We start from the raw sequence: 23,251 nt of genomic DNA, 5'->3' as shown, positions 1-23,251 counted from the left end.
AATGATCGTAAACTTAGGCTGTGCATTGACTATATCCAACTTAACAAAGTGACCATAAAGAGCATGTATCCCTTTGCCATAGATTGATTATCTATTTGATTAGTTAAAGGGAGCAACAATTTTCTCCAATATTGATCTGAGATCAAGCTATCATTAGGTGCACATTAAGGATGAGGATATCCATAAAAAAAACTTCAGAACAAGGTATGGGCATTACGATTTTGTGGTAGTTCCCTTTGGGCTTATGAATTACCATGCAACTTTTATGTGTCTTATGAACAACATGTTGCACCCTTACTTGGATAAATTTGTAGTGGTTTTTTTTTATGAAATTTCTATCTATTCAATGAACAAGGAGGAACATGAAGAGAATTTGGTTGCATTACTGAAACTTCTAAGACAACATAAGATTTATGCAAATATTACTTAATGTGACTTCTTTAAACCACAAATCCATTATTTGGGACACATTGTCTCGAAAGAGGGAGTAACAGTGGATCCAAATAAGATTAAGGTCATCATGGAGTGGAAAACACCTAAGAATGTGGCTAAGATTATGTCCTTCATGGGACTGGAAGGCTATTACAAGAGGTTCATCAAGAACTTCTCCAAAATTAGCCACCCAATTACTGCATTGTAAAAGAAAGGGAAGAAGTTTGAATATACAAATGATTATGCAACAAGTGTTGATCAACTTAAGAAGTTGTTAACCAATGCACAATTGCTAAGAATAGCAGTCCTTGAGAAGGATTTTGTTGTATGAAGAAACTCCCACAAGGAGGGACTTGGTGGAGTCTTGATGTAGGAAGGCTAGGTGGTTTGTTATGAGTCTCCAAAATTAAATGAACATGAGCAAAACTATGCAACTCATGCTTTGGAATCGACTGCCATCATCCATGCATTGAAAATGTGGAGACACTACATCCTTGGAAGAATATTTACTTTAATGACTGATGGTTGGGCACACTCAAAGAGTTTGATTGATGGGCACACTCAACGAGTTTGATTTCGAGATCAAATACATTAAAGACAAAGAGAATAGAGTGGTTGGTGCACTCAACATGAGAGTGAAAATAAACCGTATAACAACCATAAGTTCTTAAGGATTGATGTTTGAAGAAATTATCAAAAGTTTTGGGCAACCAGATGAAAAATATCAATACTTAAAGAAGAAATTGTAGCAAGAGTATCAGAGTGAACAAGATAAGGAATATTTCCTCTTAGAAAGCGGGTTGATTAGATTCAAGAATAAAATCTACGTGCCAAATGAGGGAAATCTAAAGAAGATGATATTGAAGGAGTTTCATGATAAACCATACTTTGGTCACTCGGATTATCAAAAGGCTCTAACAACCAACAATAAGTTTTACTATTGGCCCAACTTGAAAGGGGAGGTGACTGATTTCATCTCCAATCCATATAATGCCAATAGGTGAAAGTTGAGTGCAAGCACCCAGTTGGTGTATTACATCCTATCCCCATTCTAGGATGGAAGTGGGAAGTGATTTCTATGGACATTATTACATGGTTTCCAAAGATATCTAAACAACTAGGTGCAATCATGGTATTGGTTGACAAGTTTAGCAAAGTGGCTCGCTTCATAGTAGTTAGTCTACAAATTCATCTAGAGATGTGGCACAATTTTTCATAAAGGAAATCATGAGATTGCATGGAGTTACCAAGAAAATAATCTTAGATAGTGATGCCAAATTTACTTCAAAGTTTTGGAAATAGATATTTGTAGGCTTGGGAACAGAGTTGGCCTTTAGTACAAATTACCATCCTCAAGTTGATGGGAAAACATATAGGACAAACATAATTATTGAGGACATGCTAAGAATTTAAGTAATGCACCATCCAAGTGGGAAGACTATATTCCACTTGTATAATTCTCATATAGCAATGGGTATCAGGAATCACTGAAAAAGAGACCATTTGTATCACTTTATGCGAGGAGTTGCAAAACTCCTATTAGCTGAAATGTTATAGTGAATAGGGTCCCTATTGGGCCTGATATATTGAATGATATGGAAGAATAAATGAAAACAATTAGAAGGAATTTAAAAGTGGCACGAGACAAGAAGAAGAGACATGCAAACCAACAAAGAGTTCATAAATAGTTCCAAGTTAGGGAACCTGTTTACCTGCAAGTTTTACCCAAGAATAGCTCCTTGAAATTTAGGTCATGTGACAAGTTGACATGATGCATGTCTTGTTTGTATATGGCTACTGAACACCAAGGACGGTGTCCCCACAAAGGGGAGGGTTCTATGACAACCCCTGGTTAAATTTTGCCTTCACTATAAATAATTGTAATATATTACCTGAGAGAAGGGACACAAATTCTAGTTGCTTCAAGAGGTAGATTGCTTGAGTAATTGGTAATTTAAATATCAATCGTGGATTGATTGAATGATTTTAATAGATCTGACTGTTTTAGTTAATTCCTTTGAAAAATAAGGGCATACCCATGTTCATGTTGGGAAAACTGCAAGCAAGGAAAGGAAAAAAGTTAATGTGAAGTATGGGTTGCATTGTCATGGTGGTTGGTCTATGTAGACCACACAAACAAATAGGTGAATATTTTTTTGGGGAGAGAAAACATTCACGAAATTGTATAGTGCATAGGAGAGGATTCTCGAAGGGAATATTTTCTTTCTGACACATTTATAAGAGACATAGAAAAGGAGTGGAGGTTGAGAGGCTCCTGTGCAAAAAAGAAATGATGCACGATTCATAGACACAGAAACATGTGGTGGAAACATAACAATGATGAAGATACCAATGATCGAGTTTTGGAGAGAGTGAACCAGCTGAGGGAACCTCAATAGGATTGCTATGGGAGACATTATAGAGAGTAGTGGCTTTCTTGAAGACTGAAGAACCCACAAGAAGCTTGTGGATTGATGAAGCCATTGGATATGGAAGAGACACTCAGTCATTTGTGAGGGTTGATTAACTACTAGGAGTTTCCTTGGATCTAAAGCTCTGGTGCTTGAATCACTGATGAATTACCTAAAGAGGTGATTTCTTTACCCAACATTAGCTTATCCAACTGATTAAGCTTCCCTTAAAGTGGACTCTCTTATTCTAAATGTGAGCTAAGACTCTTTGTATTGTAATATCCTGGCATGGGTGTTAATCATGTCTATAAAGTCTAGAAATGTTGAGTGGAATTTTGTGTCACTGGTGGGTGAAGGCAATGTGGAATTGTGACATCCTATTTCAACTGTTAATATTGGTTAAATTTCCTCTTAGAATCACTCCACCTTGTTGAAAATACTGAGACATGGGTGAATAAGTATTTATCTTCAATTAGTATTTTTAACTTTATAGAGCATTAATTATCATTAACATTATATCAAACATAAATCAACATAACAACACCATTCAACAATGCATGATAATGAAGATGATAGAAACAATATTTTTTAGGTAGAAACCCTTATGGGAGAAAAAACATCGAATTATTCTTAATATTTGTCTTCAATAAATTTACATCAATTAGGAAGCTCCAACTGAAGGAGGCTCCAAAATCTGAGTTTATCATCTCCAACTGGAAGGACACTCCACTGCCCTATTTTATAGACTTAAACCTGAAGGATGCTCTAACACCCTGTTACTAGCTCCAACTGGAAGGACACTCCAAAACCCTATGCAGGTTCCAACCTGCCCTAGCACCACCCTGCTACCCTAATCAGCCAGCGAACCACATTTCATATATTTCCATATTGGACCCCCCTATGGTTAATAAAATAAACAACATTAAATAGTTTGTTGGAATTTTTCATTCTGTAGTATTGGCACAAAGTCGTAAGAAGATATAATAACTTTTGTAGAAAACATCAAACCCTCACTATAAACCCTAGCAAACATCCTCTTCTCACATCATGCACCATCATAAACAATTATGTCTTTGTTCAACATCAATACCAAAACCACGTAATTGCCTTTGCTTCCTCTTTCATAAAACTTTCTCATTATAAATTAACATCAAATCATATGCTTAGAAGTAACAAGTACAATAGCTTCAAACTCTAATATCACTACATACAACTCTGAATTCAGCAACAATATCATACATGCATCAATAAAGTCCCAATAGTAGCAATAATATAAACATTTTCTTCCAACATTCTAACTTCTCATGATAGTAGTGTATAAGACCGAAAAACCCTTTCATCATAGCATCAATATACTACAATTCATATGAAAATACATAACACATGGTATTGCACGCAAGTTACTATCATCTGTAATAGGTGTCAGTTATAAGATATTGCATATGACAAGAAAAACACCACATTATAAACATGGAATCTCTTTGCATCAAATCAATGTACCTTTTCTATAACATCCTCATTCACTGACACATTCATACAAGTGTATGTATATTCAACGCTCTATCACACAAGTTTGTACATTAGTCTATATTCTTCCTAAAGAAAGGTTTCTAAAATGCTTCTACTAGAGATGAATATTTGACTTGAGAATTCAATAGTAATGCATTCTGACTTCAATCCCATTGCAAGCAGATTAGTGTATAATTTTAGTCATAGAAGCATTGCAAACCCTAGCTCAAAAAATTTCCAAATACATTACAATAATTACCAAACATATTATTGTGTGAATGCTACAACACTTCACTGGACAATCTAGTAGTAATTTATCTATTTGTCATCACAATTCTAGGCATATAGCCCAACATTAAGATACCAACAACAATCCAAACCTCTTTGTTGTCTCAAAACTTAACATAATTTCTTCAACCATACATTCATAATTGATCCCTTTGTTGCCTTTTGTACTGCGCTTTTAACCTTTGGTTACACAACAACACATACTCTGTCCTTTTGATCTCACCCTGGCATACCATCTATTCTTGTTGTTGTTGTAGATATAACAAAAAATTAGTAATAAAACTACACATCAACAACATAAACAAACATCTACACTCTATAACATTCACACATTCAGATCAATGACTGCAATAGCTAAAAAACTACAGAGGTTATTCCAGTGTAGTTCATTATGTAGGAGCATATGCATTATTAAATCAACCTCAGATTGCTATGTTTTCATTACATAGATTTGGAGCTTAAAACCAGTACACACTCCTCACACATAATTAATATTGTTAGATCACACAATTACACTAGAAAATACACACCAACAAAGACACTGCACTTGACAATCATAGAAAGTAAAAATCAATTACACACTCTTTCATTCCATCGACACATAACTTACAAAACAACAGTCAAATCGAATCCATTTTTCCTAGTCACATGTTTTAATTGAAATGTTGCTATGGAAATTCCTGGGTATTCAACTACTTTCCAGGAAATTCAACTTACTTCAATATATCCTCGTATCAAATTTTTGTGGTGAACATGCCAATCTTTTGATCAATATTGTGAATTAATCCCAAGAACACACAGAGGGTTGTAACTCATCCTTGTTTCTTCCTTAAAGGGCCTCAACTACCCTTGGCATTGACAATAAAATGGTTCTATGATTCCCTTCGACTATACCTCTTGCTACAGATCGATATTGTTGTTTGCATGGCGATTATTATGCATACATTATCGTCCATGCAGTGACTAGTCATGAACTACATCCAGACAGACTCAAGGGTGTATACAATGTTATAGTTTAAAGGTATGCATGTGAATGTTTCAAGATTTAGATATATTTTTCTTCAAGAATTATCCTAATACAATATCGATAATTCAGGGAAACACTTCAGGACTCGATGAATTTGCTGCACAAGAGTATGCTAAGATAACACCCAAATGAAGCCCAACCAACAAGTATTCAAATGAGAGACAAATGCTAAATACTATGACTTCTTGCCATAAAACACCGTCTCGTTGCTCCATAGGGCCAAGTAGTATAAAAACCAATAAAATTATCTGAGCCTATCTTTAGATAAGATAATGCTACACAAGGTCGATATAATATAGAGATAAATCATTTCGATTGTTCCAAAGATTGCATTAGATTTCATATAATGACAAGAGAGACAAGAGTAATTACATAGTTTTTGAGACATAACCTTAAGGAAAACCGACTTGATTTATTTTATAGGGAAGCCAAAATAAAGCTTAATTTAAAATTTGAATTTTGGAACTTTGTTTAGAGCCAAATGAATTCCCTCCAATTTCCATTAAATTTGGATGTATTAATAAAATGTCCTTTGGACTTCAATTATTTTATTTAAATCTCTAATAAAACATCCCTTAATATTTTTTTATCCTTATGAAAGGGCCATATTCTAGTCAATCATATGCTACCATGTCATCTCCTTTTTGAGGACTTCAATGTAACAACCCTAGTGGAAAATTTCATGTAATAAAAGTTAATAAAAGCAAAATAAGACCACGGGTAAGGGACACTTGTTCCAAGCTGAATGTTGGGCAAATATATCCTAGTGGACATCACTGGATGTGTGTTTTGGCTAAGGAAAATTGGCAAAGGCTAAGGCAAAGGCATTAAAAGGAAAAAAGGCATTTTGGCACATTTATTTATGAAAATAAAGGAAATTAGGAGAAAAGTAAGGTGAAAGGTCACATGTTACATTTGAGGAGGAAATTGAAGGAAAATAATGCAAAATGAAGAAATTAGAGGCCTCATGCATAAAACGGCTTCTGAGGATTAGTTCATGGATTTTGTCAAGTTCAAATTTGGAGCTCTCTCATTATTCTCTCTCTCTCTCACTCTCTTGGTCACTTAGAGTTTTCTTGGAGCACTCTAGTTTGGAGCAAGGAAAGGAAAAGCAAGAAAAGGAAAGGAAGGAAAGCAAGGAACAAGGAAAGGAAAGGAAGGAAAGCAAGGAACAAGGAAAGGAAAGAAGGATCAAGCAGCTTCAATAGGAATACTTGCATGTAACCTTTTGCATGTGTGATTTCCTAGCTATTTTGGACATGCATGACTTTGCATGTTGGTGTATGTTTCTCTTGCTGTTGGTGGCATGGTATTGTTGGGTAATGACAATGGATTTCAGCCCAGCCTAGCCTTTTTCTGGATGCCATGGTATGTTGGGATGTTTATTTCTGTCTTTGAGCTTTGGTTTGTCGGATGGATTTCGGAATTCGGGGTGGAGGTGGTCTCGAGGTTCATTTCCAAAGGCCTAGGAATCCCTTGAATGATTTTGGTAGGATACATGGTAAAGTCTGAAGGAGAAGTCTCAGTTTAGGGTCTAGTGATCCGGGTTTGGATTGCAGTGAATCCTAAGAGACAAGGAGACAAAAAATTTCTCAAGGATAGTAATGGATTCTGGATGACATTCCAAGTTCTATTCAGTTGTGATTAGAGTACCGGTTTTGGTGTGATCACAGTTTGGTGAGGGTGGAGGTGGTTTAACCTCTGGATCCCTTGGTTGTGCTTGGATTGGTTGTTCTATGAGATCCCACATTCATGCTTAGAATATGGCACATGGGTGACTGGATGAAAGAGAGATTTGGTTCAGCCATGTCTATGGTCAATTGGTATGTGGAAGTCCCGAACCTAGTCAGATTTGCCTATGATTTATAAAAGATAAGTTCTCTTACTTTTGCACTGATTTATATGTGGACTTAATGGTTTTCATATCTGTTATATTTATATGGTTTTATGCTGGTTATAAGCATGGTTGAATGATTGGTTCATGTCATGGTTATTTCATATATTTACTTGTAACTATTAAATGGATGGATGCAAGACGTAATTGATGATGTAGTAGTGCAATGGATAAGGAGATGATCCTTCTGGTTATGTTTCATAAGTTTTTCCAGTCATTTATGCTCTATCTTGTATCCTAGACATGTAGATTGCATTGATGCCAAGTGTTTGACAGAATGTCAGTCCCAATTGGGGATGATATTGCCTAGTCCTAAGGTTGATTTCTGATTGATCGACATTGTTATTATGTTTTTAATGAATTTTGGAAGTTACAACATGTTCTGGGCTAGAAAAGTGGCTTAAATCCCAGGGTCGCTGGGATAGAACTAACAATTCTGGTCCATAGTCGCCGGCAGGCAGGCCTGTGAGAGTGACTTTAGGTAGTTGGTCACTCTGTTTCCTATATCATGAGAGTGAATATCGCCTAAGAGATTCAGAAGAGAAGTGGGACCTAGGGAGAGGCTCTCTGAGTGACTGACTTGTCTCCTGAGGGTTTTGTTGATGATGTTGGATGACTGTATGTGACGTTCCATTGATTCCACTTCCTTAAGGTTACATAGGAGGTCGAATCTGATTGTAGTAGCATCTCTCCTCATGTTTACCCCAGTTGGCATGGTTACTTTGGGTAGACCTGGGGGGGGGGGGTGTTACAAATTGGTATCAGACCATAGTTACGATCTCTTTGGGTCATATTTGGTGCTACAGATATGGGTGAATATGTTGGTCATGCATGCATGTCAATTGTGTGTGTGGCTCTTACACTTGCATTCCATGTGCTTGATGCACTGGATCATACTGATCATGGTAGTAGTAAGGTTATCAAGAGGAACTTGATGTCAGTTTTATGGAATGCATCATCATGAGTATATGACTGGTTATACAATTACATGAAGCTTGATTACATACTTGTACATTGGGTTTCATTCTTGGTTATTTGATTGCATGCATCAGTCTTGGAGGTTGATTATGAGAATGGATCGCTTATGCTCGACTACATGGTTATGCAGAAGTGTAGTTGGTTAGGCATTGCTTATGCAGGTGGATAGTTGCATGAGGAAATGTGTATACTGGAGTAATGGTTTTTGTCAGGCATGAGGTCATAGCATGCATTTTTAATATGGCCTTGCATTGATGACTGGACCCTAGTTAGTATGATGGTTATGCATTGATGCACTTATTGATATATGTATATATGCTATTATGGTTATATTGTACATGCATCACGTTGATTTGATGATCTTGCAGACAAGGTATGATCCCGATTATGCTAAGGTACGTTGATTTATGGTGATTGGTTTAGATGACATTGTATGCCTTGCAGGAAAGAGATTAGATGGCGAGCAAGGTTGTAGACTACATAGAATCTCCTTATGCATTAGGTGGGCAGCGTGGTGTGGGGAACTCTTCTAACTTGGCAGACACATTGGGAAGCCTGAAGGAAGAAATAAGGAGTTGCAAAGAAGACAATGAAAAATTCATGCAGGCACAAGAGAAACAAGTAGAGGTGAATGCGATATTACTTCAGATTTTGTCAGATTTACAGTGACAGAGACCTCTTCAAATCATCCATAGACATGAGGACAAAAATAGTGGGGCATATGGCAACAAGTTTCATATTAGACATAGATCATATAGATTTGACACTATCAAAGATGGCATGATGTTGGACACTCCATATAGGAGGGTTGATAGACACAAGTATTACTCTAGTTTTGGTTCTCATGGACGTCATGATCATCATCATTATCTTATGTACATGAGGAATGATATGGGATACTTTCTGAATGAGTTAAATAAGGAAAATCCACCTACCTTTGATGGAGAGATGAAGAAATCGCAAGATGTGGAGGCTTGGTTGCTTGGCATGAGGAAATTCTTTAGAATGCATGATTATTTAGAAAACATGAAAGCAAGGATAGACATTTTCAATCTCAAAGGTAAAGAGGATATTTGGTGGGAAGACGTGAAGAATTTCAAGGACATACATGAGGATGATTTGACTTGGCATGCGTTTAAAAGGGTCTTCAAGAAGAAGTACTTGTATGAGAGATACTATAATGATAGAGATAAGGAGTTTTATGAGTTGTGGATGGTTTCTATGACAGATGAGGAGTATAGTAGTAGATTCTTGGAGCTATTGAGATATGTGCCTTACATCAGAGAGGAGATGGCCAAGGTTAAGAGATTCATCAGTGGATTTCCAGTTGCATACAAAGACCAGATTGTGTTCGATGAGCCTAGATCGTTGGAGGAGGTCGTCCAAAAGCTGAAGCATTGTTATGAGCAGTTGAAGCACAAAGTTGATCCAAAACATGACTTGAAATAAATGAAAAATCTAAAGGAAAATGGCTACCAATGTGAGGAAGTCCTTAAGATGCAAGTGAGAAAGATAATGCAGTTCCTTACGAGAGATTCAATACAATTGAGAAGGGACATGGAGAGCAACAGGATAGAGGTGGGGGTAGGGAGCCATTGCAGTGTTGGATATGTGGTAAGGATCATTGTAAGATGGATTTTCCAGAGTATCAGAGTGGTGGTAGACCCCAGATCTACAATGCTTAGGAGGTGCATATAGTTGGTGATGTTGGTCATAACATTCCTCATATTTATGCAACTGTGGAAAACATGTAGGTGAATCATCAGGCATCGATCATTGAGATGGATGGTAATATTTTTCATCAATTTGTTTCTATTTTGATTGATATTTTATCTAACTATAGTTATATTAATCCTCACTTGGTGGATAATTGTGGTTTGAGAAAAGAAGTGCATATGGAATCTTTGTTGGTGTAGTTGGCTACAGAACAAAGAAGTGAGTTCACCATTGGGTAAGAGCTTGTGAATTTGAGTTGAATGATATACCCGCAACAACGCATTTGAATGTATTTTCATTGGGATCGTATGGTATGATTTTGGGTATGGATTGGTTATACCTTCATAGAACCAAAGCAAATTTCTTCGAAAAGGCCATTTTGTGTGTGGATGATAGTGGGGAAAAGATGACCTTGCAGGGAAAGAAGAAGCCTACATTAGTGAGGATGGTTATTGCTATGCAGGCTAAGCATCATTGCAGAAAAGGTTGTGTGATGTTTTCAACACACATTTCTAGTGACAAGGGTAAGGAGGTTGAGGATGCTGATGTGTTGAGCAGGTACCCAGTATTACATCAGTTTTAGGATGTATTTCCGGAGGACATTACAGAGTTTTCACTTCACAGGGAGGTAGAATTTTCTATTAAATTAGTGCCAGGGGCAGGTCTAGCATCGAAAGCACCTTATAGGATGAGCACGTCTGAGTTGGTAGAGTTGAAGTTACATCTAAAGGAAATTTTGGACAAAGGATACATCAGACCCAATGTATCACCTTGGAGTGCACCAATGTTGTTTGTAAAGAAGAAAGATGGTACTCTTAGATATTTCATTGACTATAGGCAACTGAACAAAGTGACCATCAAGAACAGGTATCCGTAGTGTTCTATAAGATCAACTTGATATCGGGATACCATCAAGTACGCATCAAGGAAGAGCATATCTTCAAGACTGCGTTCAGGGCCAGGTATGGGCATTATGAGTTTGTTATTGTTCCATTCAATTTTACTAATGCTCCAACTACATTCATGTGTTTGTTGAATAGTGTGTTGTGTCCTTATTTGGACAAGTTTGTTATTGTATTCATTGATGACATACTGGTATATTCTAAGAACAAGGAAGAACATGTCGAACATTTAGTAACAGTGTTAAGATTGCTAAGAGAACATCAATTATATGCTAAGCTTAGAAAGTGCAGCTTATTTTAGATTGAGGTACACTACTTGAGGCATGTTGTCTCTAAGGATGACATAACAGTAGATCCAAAAAAGATAAAGGCCATCATGGAATGAAAAACTCCTAAGAATGTAGATGAGGTGAGATCATTCATGGGATTGGAAGGTTACTCTAGGAGGTTCATCAGGAACTTATCACGCATTGCATATCTTATCACGTCATTGCAATAGAAAGGTAAGAAGTTTGAATAGATGGCAGAATGTGAAGATAATTTTGAGTAGCTTAAGTAGTTGTTGACACATGCACAATTTCTAAAGATTGTGGATCTAGACAAGGAGTTTGTAGTGTGTACAGATTCTTGCAAGAGGTGACTTGGTGGAGTTCTCATGCAAGAAAGATAGGTAGTGTTCTATAAGTCATAGAAACTAAATGAGCATGATCAGAACTATCCAACACATGATCTTGAGCCAGAAGTGATTATACATGCATTGGATATGTGGAGACATTATCTTCTGGGCAGGAGGTTTACATTGATGAGCGATCACAGTGGATTGAGGTATTTGTTTAACCAACTGAATATAAGTTCTAGGAAAGATATATGGTTGGCTACCCTTAGTGAGTTTGACTTCAAGATCAGATACATCAAAGGGAAGGAGAACTGAGTTAAAAATTCTCTTAGCAGGAAGGTACAGGTAAATCATATAGCAGTTATAAGCTCCTATGGGACAAAGTTACAGGATAGGATCTTGCAGGTAGGACAACGGGATGATAAATACATGGAGATCATGCAAAGGTTAGAGCAAAGTACAGGAACAGGTACAATTTTTAGGTGCAGGTACGGGTACAGGTGATCAGGATGCAAACTATCATCTCATGGCAAATGGCTTGGTGAGGTTTTGAGACAAGATCTATGTGCTGAATTTCATTGAGCTCAAGAAGTTTATCTTGAGGGAGTTTCATGTGAAACCATATTCGGGGCATATAGGATATTCGAAGATGTTGATGGTGTTGAAGAAGTTTTACTATTGGCCAAATCTGAAGAAGGAAGTGGCAGAGTTTGTGGCTATATGGCTAGACTATTAGTAGGTAAAGGAGGAATGCAAGCATCCATGTGGTCTACTACATCCTATTGTGATTCTGGAATGGAAATGGGAGGTCACTTCCATGGATTTCATCACAGGTATTCCAAGGATAGTGAGGGAGCATGATTTATTATGGTTGTGGTTGACAGGTTGAGAAAGGTATCCTACTTCATTCTGGTGAAGACTACATATTCAACCAGTGAGGTTGCACAAGTGTTCATCAGAGAGATAGTGAGACTACATAGTGTTCCAAAGAAGATTGTGTTAGATTGGGATACAAATTTCACTTCCAAATTTTGGAATGAGCTATTTGCAGGATTGGGTGTAGAGTTGGCCTTCATTATAACTTATCATCCACATAGAGATGGTCAGATAGAGAGGGTCAATAGGATTTTGGAGGATATGCTGAGGATGTACGTGATGCACCAACAAAGGAAATGGGAGGAGTATCTTCCAGTGGTAGATTTTCATACAATAATGGTTATTAGGAGTCTTTGAGGATGAGTCCTTTCGAGGCATTGAATGGAGAGAGTTGTACCACTCCCATCAACTGGAGTGATCTAGTAAACAAGGTAATTATTGGGTTAGACATGTTGACGAACATGGAGTAGGAAATACAGGTTATAAAGAAGAATCTAAAGGCACCACATGATAGACATAAGAGTTATGCAGATCAACACAGGGTGTTCAAAGAGTTTTAGGTTGGGGAGCATGTGTATTTGCGCATCAAGCCCAAGAAAAACTCTTTGAGGATTGGTTCATGTGTCAAATTGGCACCACAGTATTGCGGTCCTTTTGAAGATCCTTGAGAGGATTGGACCAATGGCGTATCAACTTGCATTGCCTCCAACAATGAAATTCCATGATGTTTTCCATATTTAATTTCTCAAGAAGTATATAAAGGATGTTGATCATGTTATTGATTGGTCTGTATTGCAGGTGGAGCAAGAAGGAGAGTTCCAGCCAGACCCTTAGTGCATATTGTAGTGAAAACATCTCATGCTCAAGAACAAAGCCATATACCAAGTTAAAGTGCAGTTGAATCACTTTGGGCCTAAAGAAGCTACATAGGAAATGGAAGATCAGATGTGGGCCCTATATCCTTCATTGTTTTCCGGTTGAGGCAAAGCAGTTTTGGTTTGATGTTGGTTTATCTTTGGCATATGTTTTGCTGATGTTTTTATATTTGTATATTTATATGTATATGGATGTAAATATCCCCATGAGCTGTTATAAAGCTCCAATAAGCGGTATGGTTATTATCTTGTCATGTTGTCATGATGTTTTTCTTTTCAGTAGGTTCTTCATTTTAAATACTGCAATGAGCTAAGTTATAAAGCTCCATAGGTAGTATGTTTTCTTTTTAGTGGTTTTGCTGAGGTCTTGCTATGGTTTAACATTGAAGGCGGTATTCCCCAAGGGGGAGGTTTCTGCAACAACCTTGGTGGAGAATTTCAAGTAATAAAAGTTAAAAAGGGACAAATAAGACCACAGGTAGAGGAGACTTAGTCCAAGTTGAATGTTGGGAAAATATATCCTAATGGGCTTCACTGGATGTGTGTTTTGGCTAAAGAAAATCGACAAAGGCTAAGGCAAAGGCATTAAAAGGCAAAAATGCATTTTGGCACATTTATTTATGAAAATAAAGGAAATTAGGAGAAAAGTAAGGTGAAAGGTCACAGGTTGTAGTTGAGGAGGAAATTGAAGGAAAATAATGGAAAATGAAGAAATTATAGGCCTCATGCATAAAAAGGCTTCTGAGGATCAGTTCATGGCTTTAATCAAGTTCAAGTTTGGATCTCTCTCTCACTCTCTTGGTCACATAGAGTTTTCTTGGAGCACTCTAGTTTGGAGCAAGGAAAGGAAAAGAAAGCAAAGGAAAGAAAGGCAAGCAAGGAAGAAGGAAAGGAAATTAAGATCAAGTAGCTTTAGCAGTAATACTTGTTGGTAACCTTTTGCATGTCTGATTTCCTAGATGGTTTGGACATGCATGGATTTGCAAGTTGGTGTATGGTCCTCCTGCTGTCGGTGGCATGGTATTATCGGGTTATGACAGTGGATTTCAGCCTAGCTTAGACTTTTTCTAGATGAGATGGTATGTTGGGGTGCTTATGTTAGTTTGAGCTTTGGGTTTCAGAATGGATTTTGGAATCCAGGGCATAGGTGGTCTCAAGGTTCATTCCCAAAGGCCTAGGAATCCCTTGACCAGTTTTGGCAGGGTACACGGTAAAGCCCTAAGGGAGAAATCTCGGTTTAGGGCCTAGTGATCCAGGTTTGGATTGATTTAAATCCTGAAATACAAGAATATGGAAAATTCCTCAAGGATAGTGATGGATTCCAGATGGCAATCCAAGTTTTGTTCAGTTGTGATCGGAGCACCGGTTTCGGTGTGATCACGGTTTGGTGAGGGTGGAGGTGGTTTAACCTATGGATCCCTTGGTTGTGCTTGGATTGGTTGTTCTATGAGATCCCACATACATGATTTGAATATAGTATGAGGGTGACAGGCTGAAAGAGAGATTTGGTTTAGCCATGTCTATGATTGGGTGGTATGTGGAAGTCCCGAACCTAGTTGGATTTGCCTATGATTAATAAAAGCTAAGTTCTGTTACTTTTGCACAAATTTATATGTGTATTTAATGGTTGTCATATATCTTATATTTATATGGTTTTATGTTGGTTATAAGCATGGTTGAATAACTAGTTCATGTCATGGTTATTTCATATATTTACTTGTAACTTTTAAATGGATGGATACAAGACCTAATTGATGATGTAGTAGTTCAATGGAGAAGGAGGTGATCCTTCTGGTTATGTTTCATAAGTTGTTTCTATCATTTATGCTCTATCTTGTATGCTAGACCTGTAGGTTGCATTGATGCCAAGTGTTTGACAGAATGTGAGTGTTGGTTGGGGATGTTCAAGCCTAGTCTCGAGGTTGATTCTTTATTGATCACCATTGTTATTATGTTTTTAATGAATTCTGCAAGTTACAACAAGTTTTGGGCAGAGGCTAGGATTCTGGGCTAGAAAAGTGGCTTAAAACCCATGGTCGTTGGCAATGAACTAGCAATTTTGGTCGACATTCACTGGCAAGTAGGCCTATGAGAGAAACTTTAGCTAGTTGGTCGCTCCCTTTCCTATATCATGAGAGCGAATATGGCCTAAGAGATTCAGAAGAGAAGTGGGACCCAGGGACGGGCTCTCCGAGTATCTGACTTGTCTCCTAAGGGTTTTGTTGATGATGTTGGATGACTATATGTGATGTTCCATTAATTCCACTTCCTTAAGGTTACATAGGAGGTCGAATTTGATTATAGTAGTATCTCTCCTCATGTTTACCCCGGTTGGAATGGTTACTTTGGGTAGACCTGGGAGGGGGTGTTATCGATTGGTATCAAACCATAGTTACGCTCTCTTTGGGTCATATCTGGTGCTACACATATGGGTGAATAAGTTGGTTGTGCATGAATGTCAATTGTGTGTGTGGCTCTTACACTTGCATTCCATGTGCTTGATGCACTGCATCATATTGATCATGGTAGTAGTAAGGTTATTAAGAGGAACTTGAAGTCATTTTTATGGAATGCATCGTCATGAGTATATGACTGGTTATACAATTACATGCAGCTTGGTTACATACTTGTAAATTGGGTTTCATTCTTGGTTATTTGATTGCATGCATCAGTCTTAGAGGTTGATTACAAGAATGGATCACTTATGCTCAACTATGTGGTTATGCATAAGTGTAGTTGATTAGGAATTGCTTATGCAGGTGGATAGTTGCATGAGGCAATGTGTATACTAGAGTAATGGTTGTTGTTAGGCATGAGGTCATAGCATGCATTTTTTATATGGCCTTGCATTGATGACTGGACCCTAGTTAATATGATGGTTATGTGTTGATGCACTTATTGATATATGTCTATATGTGTTAAGTTATGGTATGTTCTATGCTTGTAGCAGTTACTTATCTTTCTTATTATTATCCATAGATTAGCAATCACATGTACATAAAGTAAAGTGTAGATAGGACATTAAATGATTGACAGAAAACAAGCCAAGAGAAGAGACACAAGAAGTGGCCGCTAGCCAGGGACAAACCCCAATATGGGGAAACCCTTTGATCAAATCTTCCTTTATCTTCAATAATTCAGCAGAGAGAAATAGTACATAAATCTAATTTACATCAGCAGCAACAAACCCTAAATTAGCCAAACTAGGGTAGACAATATCTTGCAAAACGACTGTCGGATCAGCGTGATTCCATCACCAAAAATGTGGCCTTTAGAGGAGATCCAGACGGACCTACAACTCAGTTATGAGGAGGGAGTCTTTTGGTAAAACTGGTCAAACTTTGGTTCTGCAATTGCAGCCCTAAATTCTGCACCTTCCTTCCACACATGTGAGAGAAGAGTCTCTTTCTGCGCAGTAGGAGAAGAGCTTTTGTACTGCGCAGGAGAGAGAGAGAGATGTGATGAGTGAGTGAGTCCAAATGAGGAAAAGACCTCCTGTATTTATAGACAACTGTTGATGTTTGAATAGATGCAATTGTTGGGATTTTGAGCCTACATGAGTTGTTGGTCGGCTTGATAATTATTCCATAATCAAAATAAATTCATATCTCCATAAATACTTATCGGAATTGGATAATATTTAGATCAATCCTACACCTCTCGATGAGAGGAATCTAATAAAGATATTATCAGCAATGAATAAGATGACCCAAATGGATTTTGGCCCTAGTTTCCAATTTTAACACTCCCTCTCAACTAGGGAGAACTCCATCTACAATCTGTTTATTGGTCGCTACTATTCATCCATCAAATGCATTGCCCTACACAACTTGACCCCTGCTCTACTTTGCTCTATCCTGCTTATTCTGCTGTGTTCTGTTCTGCCCTATCCTGATCTGCTATGCTTTTTCCGAATTATGAAGAGGAAGAAATGATCGAGGATGTATCGTACTGACTCAAAGTCAGTCTCAGAGTATGTACCACTGGTCCCAGACCAGTCTTAACTGACCTGAAGTTAGCGTAATAGTGGGTACAACTCCTACCACTAGTCCCAGACTAGTATCATCCTCCACTGACACAAAGTCAGTCTCAGAGTGCGTACCACTGGTCCCAAACCAGTCTCAACCGACCCGAAGTCAGCGTCATAGTATGTACCACTCCTACCACTGGTCCTAGACCAGTCCTTCACTAACCTGAAGTTAGTCTCAGAGTATGTACCACTAGTCCCAGACCAGTATCATTGGTCCCAGATCAATGAATGTCATCCTAGCATAGGGAGTATGGTAGAGACAACGATGCATCCATCGGTACTACTATGGTCCCTATCCTCATTTCCCTGCTCATTGATCAGATGAGAGGTACTTCCCATGAGTCCCAGACAGCATGGGTAGGATGCCTCGATAGGAGAACTTAATCAATCCTATCCTCACAGTAGAACTAATCATCATGTTACATAATCGCCATGGAGAACACGTCATCCAAGCCTCACAGGAGAACTAATCATTGTACTACATAATCGTCATGGAGAACACATCATCCAAACCTCACAGGAGAACTAATCATCCTGCTACATAGTCGCCACGGGGTGTACATGTACACCACCAGGGGATAGTGAATCACCCTGTGGTCATATGTCGCTCCAAGAAGTACCCTGCACCCCCCCCAGAGCTCCCAGAGCTCAATGCATCATACAGGACCCTCATCAAAGGGTCTTTTAACAACACCAAGTTGTTCTTGGAAAGTCTGAAATTTGACTTTCCTTAGGGGCTTTGTCAGAATGTCAGCGACCTATTCATCGGTACCGATATGTTGGAGCCTTATAGCTCCCCACTACACCATATCTCGAATATAGTGTTACTTGATATCGATATGCTTGGAGTGATCATGAAATATGGGATTCTCTAACAAATGAATCCCACTCTAGTTGTCACATAGGATCACGGTGGTATCCAATGTAAATCCAAACAGCTCACTGAAGAGCTTCTACAACTAGACTGCCTCACAGGAGGCCATGCTAGTAGCAATATAATCTGCCTCGGCAGTGCTCAATGCCACCAACTTCTGCGTCCTGCTCATACAGGATATTGAAGAAGATCCCAAGGTGAAACAACACCCAGAAGTGCTCTTATGGTCCACCAAACTGCCTGCCCAATCAACATCAGTATTACCAAGTAGTCTCACATCTCCAGCAGTGTATCTTAACCCATAAGTGATTGTGCCATGAAGATATCTCAATAGATTGTTGGCACCAATCCAATGTATGTGGTGAGGTTCAACCATATGTTGACTCAATGTGTTGACTGCAAAACATATGTCTGGATGGGAGTTTACCAGGAACATTAATGCTTTGACGAGTTGATGATACTCGGTGGAATTTCGTAAAATAGGTCCAACAACACTACCGCTTGACCTTTTGAAGTCAAGCTCCATTGGGGTAGTTACGGGCTTGTAGTCCACCATACCGAATCTTTCCAGAATCTTCACCACATATTTTCCTTGAGATAGGAAAATTTCCCCTGGCTTCTACCAAACTTCAAGTCTTAGGAAATAGTGCATCAGTCCTAGGTCCTTCATTTCAAATTCAGAAGCCAACTCCCTCTTACATTTGTGAATGAGAGCGTCTGCACCTGTTAGGAAGAGGTCATCCACATACAACACCAGTATGAGAGGTTTGTCATCTTCAACCTTAAAGTAAAGGTTAGGATCGGCTTCACTCCTAGTGAATCCCAACTTCATCAAGTAGCTATCGATCCTCTCATACCATGCTCGGGGTGCTTTCTTTAGCCCATAGAGGGCTTTCTTCAACCTGCATACATGAGATTTTCGATCATAAATCTCAAATCCTTCGGGTTGCTCCACGTAGACCTCCTCTTTAATCAAGCCATGAAAGAATGTGGTCTTGACACCCATCTAATGTAGGTTCCATCCTTGTCAAGTCGTAAGGGCTATGATTGAGCGGATGGTTGTATATTTGGCAACATGTGCAAATATCTCGTCATAGTCTATACCTTCGTTCTAGGAGAAGCCACAAGCGACAAAATGAGCCTTATATTTTTCTGTACTTACATCTACTGCATGCTTTATCTTGTAAAGCCATTTAGAAGTGATAACTGTCTTGTCCTGGGGTCTGGGAACTACTTCCTAGACATCATTCTTCATAATAGACTCATATTCTTCGGTCATAGCATCCTTCCATACTTGATGCTTGATGGCATCTGAGAAAGATGAAGGCTCATTTTGTATGATCGTGCTCATGATGGTTAGGTATCCTTGATACTTGTTGGGTTTCTTACTTTCATGGAAGGTTCCTTGGGGTGCAGTGTGTCCTTCAGCATCATCGAGTAGCCCCCTAATCCAAGAGGGGGATCAATAGGATCCATGGGTTCTTCCACATCAGGCATTGATTCTTCATCCTTTTCTTTCGATTCCCTGGTGTCGGCTTCTTGAGAGCTCCTCAAAGTTGGAAGATTGTCCACCTTGCTGACAGCCATATCTTCATCAAAGGTGACATCATGACTAATCACGACTTCCCTTTGACCGACTACATAGATTCTATAGCCCTTAGTATTTTGACCATAGCCCACGAAGATTCCTTTCTTTCCAGATGCACCCAATTTATTTCTTTTCTCTTTCGGCAAATGAAAATATATAGGGCTTTCAAAAATTCTAAAATGAGATACACCAGGTTTCTTACCGGTGAACATTTCTTCAGGAGTCTTGGAACCCAATGCTTGATGACGGCATCGATTTTGTACATATACAACAATGTTTTCAACTTCGGCTCATAGAAACTTCAAAAGACTTTGATCATGGAGCATGGCACGGACGGCTTCCACAATCATACGGTTCTTCCTTTCTTCCACACCATTTTTTTCAGGAGTATATGGTGTAGTAGTCTTCCTCTTGATGTCAGCCTCTTTACAAAAGTCATGAAACTCGTTAAATACATATTCAGTCCTATTATCAGTCCTTAAGATCTTGATCTTCTTTTAGGTTTGATTCTCAATCAAGGCTTTGAAGTGTCGAAACCAAGATAACATTTCATCCTTCTTCTTCAAGAAGTATATCCAAGTCTTTCAAGAATACTCATCTATAAAAGTAAGGTAATATAAATATGCTCCAAAGAAGTTCACAGGCATCATACCAGATATGTCTGAGTGAACCAGTTGTAATATGTTGGAGGTCTTACTTTGGCTTGAGGGGAATGGTCCCCTTTTGAGCTTTCCTTTGGCACATCCTGGACATACACCTTTTTCTCTACTCAAAATTCGGGCATCCCTGTTACCATTTGTCTTACATCAGGTAGAGCTTTATAATTAAGGTGGGAAAACCTCCGATGCCAAAGTTCGGACTGAAGAGATGTGTCACAAGACATGACACCTAGCGGACTTCCACTGACTTGATATAATGAATCAACTCGAAACCCAAGAGTGAAGGCATATTTAACATTGTTTTTCCATATACGTACCTTGCCATCACTGAAGTTCACCTTGTAGCCTTTGTCTTCCATTGCCGAGATGGACACCAGGTTATTTTTGAGGTCAGGTACATATAATACATCCTGTAAGTGCATCATGCTACCTTGATTCAATTTAAGAGAGACATTTCCTACTCCTTTCACGGGATATTTCATATTATCTCCAAGGGAAGTTTCCAGGTCAGTTTATTTCTCTATCAGATTATGGAGAACTTATTTGTAACCAGTGAAGTGCCTTGAGGCACCACTATCAATGAGCCAAATTCCCATTGAGTCTGAAGGAGTAGAGGTAGATAGAGCAGCTGGTAGATAATATTCATCCTGCTTATTTTGAACAATGTTGGATTCATACCTGGAATTTCTAGCCTTCTTGAATGGTTGTCCTCTTCCTTGATTACCAACACTCCTTTTACCTTTTCTATTGAATTTTCCATTCCTTTGATTGCCATGAGAGGGATTTTGATCATCTTCCTGGTGTGAGTCCTTTCTATCAGGGCACTCCCTTGCATTGTGACCTACTTTATCGCAAATGTAACATCGTCCTTTTCTTCCACCCTTAGGTCCAACCTTTATTTTTGATTTAGTCCCAGAATTTTTCCTTTTCTTAGCATGAGAAGAAAAAGCAGCAAGAGGACCTTTAGGCATGGACATTTCTTGCTCTTCAACCCTTGTTTCTTCTTGAATGCATATAGCCATTAATTCCTCGAAACCAGGAATTACATTATTGTTCAGAAGAGTGGTCCTCAACACGTACCATTCAGACAGTAATCCTCCAAGATTCATGAGTGCCATTTCCCGATCAGTAATAGTCTCCCCAATATATAGGAGATCGTTCCTGATCTCAGTGATTCTTAAGAAGTATGCTTGCATACTCTCATATTTTCCCTTCTTAATTTCCTTAAGCTTATTTCTAAGAGACAAAACTTGATTTGCATCATTAACTTTAAATAAACTCACCAGTCTATCGTAGATTTCCTTGGAGGTGTTCAAGTCAGAGATGTAGGCCACCAAGCGCTTGTCGATAGAGTCCTGGATGATCTTCTTTGTTTTGACATCACCAGTTTTCCATTTGTTCTTGGTAGCAATGGTTGCATTTGATGGAGGCTCAACAATATTTCCTCTCACATGGTCCAATACTCCTTAATCTTCTAAGGTTAGATTGATAGACATCTTCCATCCGTGATAGTCAGCTTTCTCACGGAGCTTGTCTTTGGCAAAAAAGAGTGTTGAGGACCCCATAGTTCTTTTAGGATAGCCTCGCCAATCTTCTCTTCGGTGATTTCTCTTGCTCTTGCTCAGGCTTTGTCTTCACCTCAGCTTTGATACCATGTTAAGTTATGGTATGTTCTATGCTTGTAGCAGTTTACTTATCTTTCTTATTATTATCCATAGATTAGCAATCACATGTACATAAAGTAAAGTGTAGATAGAACATTAAATGATCGACAAAAAACAAGCCAAGACAAGAGACACAAGATGTGGCAGCTAGCCAAGGACAAACCCCAATATGGGGAAACCCTTTGATCAAATCTTCTTTTATCTTCAATAATTCAACAGAGAGAAATAGTAAATAAATCTGATTTACATCAGCAGCAGCAAACCCTAAATCAGCCAAAGTAGGGCAGACAATATCTTGCAAATCGACTGTTAGATCGGCTTGATTCCACCACCAAAAAATGCGGCCTTTAGAGGAGATCTTGATGGACCTAAAGTGCAGTTCTGAGGAGGGAGTCTTCTGGTCAACGCTGGTCAAACTTTGGTTCTGCAGTTTCAGCCCTAAATTCTGCACCTTCCTTCCACACGTGTGAGAGAAGAGTCTCTTTCTGTGTAGTAGGAGAAGAGCCTATTTTCTGCACAGGAGAGAGAGAGAGATGTGATGAGTGAGTGAGTCCAAATGAGGAAAAGACCTCCTGTATTTATACACAACTGTTGATGTTTGAATAGATGTGACTCTTGGGCTTCTGAGCCTACATGAGTTGCTGGTCGGCTTGATAATTATTCCATAATCAAAATAAATTCATATCTCCATAAATACTTATCGGAATTAGATGATCTTTGGATCAATCCTACACCTCTCGATGAGAAGAATCTAATAAAAATATTATAAGGCATGCATAAGATGACTCACATGGAGTTGGGCCCTAGTTGCCAAATTTAAAAATATGTTATTATGGTTATGTTGTACATGGATCACGATGATTTGATGATCTTATAGACAAGGTATCCTCCTTGAGTATGCTAAGGTACGTT

The sequence above is a fragment of the Pinus tabuliformis genome, chromosome 1_2, assembly GCF_031772625.1.
Source record: "Pinus tabuliformis cultivar Carrire ecotype Pingquan chromosome 1_2, CPIR1, whole genome shotgun sequence".
In the NCBI taxonomy this organism is placed as follows: Eukaryota; Viridiplantae; Streptophyta; class Pinopsida; order Pinales; family Pinaceae; genus Pinus; species Pinus tabuliformis.
The sequence above is the reverse complement of the archived record's forward strand: the minus strand, read 5'-3'. Positions refer to the sequence as shown.